We start from the raw sequence: 7,663 nt of genomic DNA on the forward strand, positions 1-7,663 counted from the left end.
TGCTAGATTTTCTGCTTCTTATTTTCCCTAAAGTCTGTTTTCACCCTGTAGCCAATGTGATTAAACCTCCGATGAGTTCTCATCACTTCTAAGGAAATTAGTAACACCATTAACATGACCTAGGTGGTTCTTCATGCTGTTATCTGTGCTTGTTTCTACAGCACCATCTGAGCCTCCTCTCGCTTATGGTTTCTTTACAACCCTACACTGTCTGTATTCATCTTCTCTGATGACATGTCTACCTCTGCCCACATATGTTCTGTCTCAAACTCATTCTCCATTGTATTTTTGACTTTCATACTTGCACATCGCGGTTACAACTACAATCATAATTAATGCATACAATATATGTATAAAATTTATTATAATATAATGTAAAATAAATTATAACACAATTATAATACAATTTATTATAATTAGTCTAATGGCACAAAGAACATATATGATTAGATTAAAAACACATCCACCAAATACAAATAGCATGTTTTTAATATAGCCATACAAATAAAAAAAGAACAAAACCCAAAGCAAATAAGCAAAAAACAATTAAAACTCTTAAAAAATATATACCATGTTCATTTTAATCTAGAAGGCTAATATTATCAAAGTAGATTTAAAAAAAGGATATTAGCAAGAATAACAAGGCTTGTAATTTTATAATTAATAATGGGATCAACTTATTAAAATATGTGTAATAAACATACACTTTTATGCTTCAAGTAATATCATAATTGTTTACTGTAAAAATGACCCAATGCTACTAGAATTCAAACATGCTTTAGGAAGATGATAGCAGTCAGTTGGATGCTGAATTTCAAACTTTGACATTTAATATGTAGATCTATTTCACAGAAGTGATGCTAGACTTGTTTGTTAAAAGCGAAGTATTTAGTTTGATTATTAAATATAAATTAGGACCAACAGTGCAAGGATGAGAACCTCAGTTTGGATCCATAGAATCCATATAAAAGCCACAGATGCTGCCACACAGCCATACATAACACCATCCAAGGGTGGGGATAGGAGGACAGAGGAAAAAAGATCCCTGAAGACATATCAGCTTGGCAGAACAAACAAGTAGTGGCTAGAATCAAAGAAAGTCATCTAACTCTGGCACACATGCATGCATCCACATTAATAAGGACACATACAATTATTATCATGTATTACATGCACACAACTAAAAATAAAGAAAAATGATGAGGAAATAATCTGCATCCTTAAATATGAGTTAGTATTAAAATCTCTATCAGCCCCCAAATCATCTGTAGCTTCACTATTATTCGCCCCCCTGCAAGAAAAAAGTCTCATTATTATTTTTTAATTGAAGAGTTTATAATAAAGTTCACATGATAATAGGAGCACCTGGCATAGTTAAATCAATGCTTGAAAGGGATGATAGCATAGAAGAATCACAATAACCAAGGCCACATCTTGGAACAAGCACTGTGGTGGTTGCATCAAAATTAATGATGGAAACTAGAATCAGAAGAGGTAAGCAGAAAGTAGTATGGACACTTCCAAACAATTGATTTCTGAACAGAAAAATTTAGTGAATGACAGATAGTGGGTTTTTGGCATACCGTTTGGGATAATTGGGTATTTGTATAAAAAATGTGAACTTGCATCCACATTTATCTCTGCATATAAAAAACTAAAATGTACTATGCATCTAAATTGAAAATGTAAAACTATAGATCTTTTGAAAGTAAACATGGAAAATATCTCTGTCCTTTTGTGTTAAGGAAAAATATTTTAGACAAGGCAATGGTAGTCAATTGTGTAAAAGAAAATATTGATAAATTGGAATTTACATAGACCTTCCCCCATTACCCCCTCTGTTTCTATCAGGGAAGGGGAACTGCAAGGAGGGTCACCTTACTCTTGGTCATCTATTCCCAGCTTAACTAGGCACATTTTCTCCCACGGAGTCCCAACCAGGTAGTCCAGATAGGTAAAAGGGAATCCAATGTCAGGGAACACAGAGACAGCTCCTGCACCACTTTTTAAGAGAACCTACTTAAAGACCAAGCTGCACATTTGCTCCAGTTCCTGATTACCCCCTGGTTAGTAACACAGGCTCTGTGAGCCCGCATGGTACTAAATTAGTTGACTCTGTGGTCTTCTTGTGATGTCTTGATCCCTCTGACTTGCTCACTTCTATCCCCTAATCTTCCAGAAGACTTCTCAGTCTCATCCAGATGTTTGGCTGTTGGTCTTTGGATCTGTCTTCTTCTGCTACAGGATGAAGTCTCTCAGGAGACAGCTATGCTAGGTTCCTGTCTTCAAACTTAACAGAGTATGTATGGTCTAATGTAAAGTGAATTATGTGTGTGTGTGTGTGTGTGTGTCACAGAGAGAGAGAGAGACAGAGAGAGAGAGAGAGACAGAGAGAGAGAGAGAAAATCCACCAATGATAACTGGTCTAACTTGAGATCCATTACATGGGAGAGAGCCAATCCCTGACACCATATTATATAATATATCTGATGTAATATTTAGAAATAGATTAAGATGAAGAATTAAGCATACATTGAGTAAAAAGGGAGGAAAGGCAGAGAGCAAAGAAGAAGTAGAAGAAAAAGGAGGAGGCGAAAGAAAGAAAAGTGGGGGGAAGAGGATGGAAGATGAGAGGGTAGGAGGGACTGGAGGCCATTAAAAATAATTCACATCAGCCTACAAAAGCATATGTGTCAGATTCGTGTCTCAGGTCAATGCTGTCTAACTTTCAAGCCACTTTATAGATTCTCAAACCTAGTGGTAAGGTGCATGTAGGCTAGATGTTCATTAACGCTGCTCTTGCTGTGGCAGTTATTAGTGGAAGCAAACAGATGGTCTCTTCATTTGGTTGGAACATGCTTGCTTCTCTGAGATTACAGCTGCATGTCTCTGCTTGAAGTTATAACACAAATTCCCAGACCATCCCAAGAACCACAGATTCAAAGAAATACCAATGGCATTTCATTGCCTTGCTTAAGGACAGTGACTTAATGAGGCCACAGTGCTACAGCTGGGTGCTGTGCTCCATGCTGGTTCAAGTTGCCCTACTCTAATGCTAATTATATTGTTTCTCAGATGAATGTTAAAGAGGAGACAGTAGCAAGCAAGAAGCCTAAGCTTAAATTAATTTGGCAGGGGAGAGGTTAAATTTTAAAATTAAACAGGCCCTCTGCAAACATAAAACACAGTCACATCTACTCAATGTTGTATGGAAACCTTTGAAGATACTCAAAATTCTGACAATCTGAAATCTCAGTCATTCATTTTGTGAGGAATGTATGAAAATCTACATTTGATGTGCCGGTTTCATTTTTCAAAACTGTGGAACAAAACCCTTCTTTGAATGATGGATAATAGAACTAATGAAAACTTTAATAATAGACCCATCATTTACCCTTGTAAGCTGGATGGGTCTGGAGGGAGGGGACTTGTATAGATTTTATAAAGAGTGAGCAGTAGGTGCTTCAATCCTGTTATAATGCTTGCGAAGATACGGCACAGAAGAAAAGGCTATGAAACCAGGCCTCAAAAAAAAAAAAAATTCTGATTTAGCCACATTTACCTAATGTGACAACAATGTCTTCTGTAGTCCATGTGACTCCATCAGCTACTTAGAAAAACATTTTCTGTTGCCAAGCAGCAAGCAGAATATTACTAATACCGTATGATGAGGCTTACCCTGACTTGTTTTTCAAAGAACACACAGGGAAAATCAATGGAACCATGATATTAAAACATATGTTATGGCCTCAGAGACATGAAATTCAGATCTTAACTTCTCAAAGATGGATTTCATACATGTCTTTTGATTCTTATCTTTGACAAAATTTAAATGAATATTCACAGAACAGCAATCATATGACAACAGTTATAGCTAAACATACTTAAGCAAACATAAATTTCCTTGAGCATCACATGACATTGTGTGTCCTACATTTTAAACTCAGCAGAACACTCTTATAGGTATCCCAATTTTTGGAGAATAGTGAAGTAAATATGACTTGGAGCAGTGAGAGTAGCCAAGGATCAGGTAGTGGGTGGGGTGGGGGGAGAGAGGTTTCACTGAGTTATAATAATCCAACTGGTCCCCATTTGACAAAATTCCCTCAGTCACTTAGTAAATAACAGAGGCTGAATCTATTTGATGATCAACTCAACACATTCTCATTTTTGAAAGATAGCTTTCTACATTAAAATTGAACAAAACTTTGGTACAACAAGAAATATCCATTAGTAAAAATATTTTGATAAGCCCGGTTATTGATTATATATAGATATTTTATTAATATGCAAATATAAAATGAAAATGTAAAAACAAATATGTATTTACTTATGCAATGCTATGATCTACTGAAGAATTTCCCACTGATTATATCCTTTTAGTTCTCTTTTGTAAAGATAAGTACATGTTGAATTTTCAAGACATACATACAATTAGAATAACTCAAATGATATGAAAATAAGTGATACTTTATTGTAATTTATATGCAAAACTTTATATATTAAAGACAAATAATTTTAAAGTCTCTGAATCAGGTTCATCTGAGAACAGAGTTCCTTTTAAATCTTATACTGGTCACTGGTTAAGAGAAGTCATAAGAACAGAATACTAAGGGCTGAGGTCAAGAACATTGCTGCAAGATGTCTATGAAAGTTGCTCTCTCGCTGTTGAGTCATGCTAAGCAAATGTTTTAGCTTTCCATTACTGGACATTAGAACGCAAATAGCATTTATGTGTGGACTGTGTTTAGTGATTAAAGGGTGCCACCAGTACAGATGAATCAGCCCAGGTACTGGTAATTAACACTATTCTCAATTCACTGACTGTGCTTGCTACTTCTTCTAAGCCACTAGAATAGAGAAAGTGTGAGAAAATCTCATGATGGAAGATGTCCTAACAAAGCATCCTCTTTCATGTCTCCTAATTGCTTTAGGAATGCTAGGCAATCGTCTATTGAACCAAGAAGGGCTCAGTGTAAAAGACGAGCATACAGCTAGGCTCCTTCTGTCTACAGTAGAAACAGGAGTGAGAAATAGGGAACAAAAAATGCTAGACTTAAGAGATAACAAATTCAAAGTTAGTCTATACATTTATAAAAGATGACAGGACATTCCATCAAAAGATAATAGAACATTGCACCCAGAAAGTTGGCCTCTAATAGAATTTTCCAACAAAACATACCAAGGAAGAAAAAACAGATTTTTAGAAGGAAGGCATGACATCTACAAGATGAGACTAGGCAATCATGCAGTGCAAAATCTAAGGGATTGACTAGAAGTCAATAATTGATGACACTATGTCAAAATAGTACTGCATGCAGAAAGAGTTTTTGTTACCAAAGCTGAGGAAAACTGGGCAAAAAAATAAATATAACCAATCAGTACCAAAAGTCTAAAAAGTTCCCATTAATTTTTTTAAAGGTAATAAAATAGAAATGAGGAGAGGTGAAGAGGCAACTCATTGATATAGAGGAGTTCAAATAATATAGATAACTTTTCACTAATCTAATTGTGACCTATACGTAGTGACTTAGAGAGGGTATAGCAGTATAACTGGTAAAACTAGTTTTGTTCTGGGGCATCCTGGTAAAGGCCACATTGCATAGATGGTTAAGTTCAGCAAGAAGTTGTTTTCACAGCATGTAATGATGTTCAAGGCCCTTCACTTCTAAGGATGTTCCCTATATTCCTTATCATATCACAACCATAGTAATGTACACAACTGGTAGTTTTCAAATAGTTCAGAATTATGAAAGAAACTATTATCAGACAAACCTAATTAAATGTGATATATCAAATTAAAAGTAACAAGATATCATACATATATTCCTGCATAGATGGTAATAGTTTTTGGTGGTAGAGCCTTTTCCAAAATTTCCCAAAGCATGAGTTTGACTCAGAGAACTGAAATAAAATCACTGGAATTGTGGAACAGGAAAATAACATTAAGAAAAACTAATGAAATCTGAATAAAATATGGCATTGAGAATGATGCATTAAGTGACCCATGGAGAAAGGTTTGCAAATAAAGTACAAACTGCTTAAACCAGGTGCAGATTTATATGGCAGAATATGAATATATGTGAAGCCCAAGAAGTTCGTTGAGCCAACCTCAACCAAAGAATAAAATGTATGTACACTCGTATGCAAACACTTATGTGAACGTATTTGTAAAACAGATGTACACAAATATATAATGCAAGAGTAGTGTATTAACATGGGCATACCATTTGTAATAAATGTACCACATTAAAAGATATAGACAGAAAAGACTTATATTGTGTACAGAAACACTAATATTTTTTTAACCCTTTTTGCATGTAAACTTATCACAAAATTAGACAAATATACAGATATGCAATTAACCTGGAATATTTAATATTTCTTCATATATTCTTTTCAATATCCAAAATGGTAGTTTCTAGCTAATGTTGCCAGCTGATATCTTGAAATGTTGCAAACCTAATAACTATAATCACAAGGTATATACTGATTTGGTAAATTTAATTCACATAGAAGAATAAGGTAAAATTCTTCTCAGGAGTCATTTTCAGATTAAATGATAATGTGTGAGATATACTGAATTAAGTAAAAAGTACTAATATAATTGATATCATCTTCTTCCTTTTAATTTTTCATTGTACCTAGCAAAGCATTTAAAGTATATGTGTGGCTTGAGTCACATTTCAATGACTTAAAAATTGTGCCATGTTACCTTTTACGATAAATGAGCAAATAATTGCACTAAAAATCGCATGTAAAATGTTGCAATGCAAAGTCCTGATGACTGTAGGTATTATATGAGAACTTAAAAGGACTAGGGAGTATGAGGATGCTTAGCTATGGAGCCCTTTTTCAAGTGTGCAGGGAAAATTGTTAACACTAGCATTATACTGTCCAAAGCACTATTCTGAAAAATTTACATGCATGCATTGTATGTTTTTATCTTCAAAAGAATCCCAGGAAGTAGGAATTATTGTTTCCATTTTACAGAAATGAAACCTGGTTGATTGGCCCAATGAGGTATTAGAATTAAACTCATACCCATTCTCTCTAATTTCAGAATCTGACCTCTCATTTACCATGCCACACTAATTTCTCTGTTCTCATTATCATTTTGGATATCTTGCTACTCAGAGGAAGATTTAGTAGAGAGAGTTATTGCCTGGCAGTGAACAAGAGTCTGTCTGTAAACTTAGTACAGTTGTCACAGTATACAAGAAAATGGTATCCTTAGACAGGCAATGATAAAAATATAATTATGCCAACTGTTATATGGAATTGAACTCTAAACATAGAGTGACTTTGGTCCTAAGATCAGGACCTAGAGAACCCTCCTGCACCAAAGAATCTGGAAGACCACAGATTTAGCTGTTTTTATGGTTCTCAGTCCTTTATGGGTCTTAGTAATTTTCTGTCCAGCAATGGAATACCAGCTTCATCAGGTAAACAGGAACAAGTAGTCACTATGACACTCTCTGAAACTCATAGTGCCATAGAAGTTTTACTCAGCTATTAAAAAGAATGAATTTATGAAATTCCTAGCCAAATGGATGGACCTGGAGAGCATCATCTTGAGTGAAGTAACACAATCACAAAAGAACTCACACAATATGTATTCACTGATAAGTGGATATTAGCCCAAAACTTAGGATACCCAAGA

The sequence above is a fragment of the Mus caroli genome, chromosome 7 (genome assembly GCF_900094665.2).
Source record: "Mus caroli chromosome 7, CAROLI_EIJ_v1.1, whole genome shotgun sequence".
Classification (NCBI taxonomy): domain Eukaryota; kingdom Metazoa; phylum Chordata; class Mammalia; order Rodentia; family Muridae; genus Mus; species Mus caroli.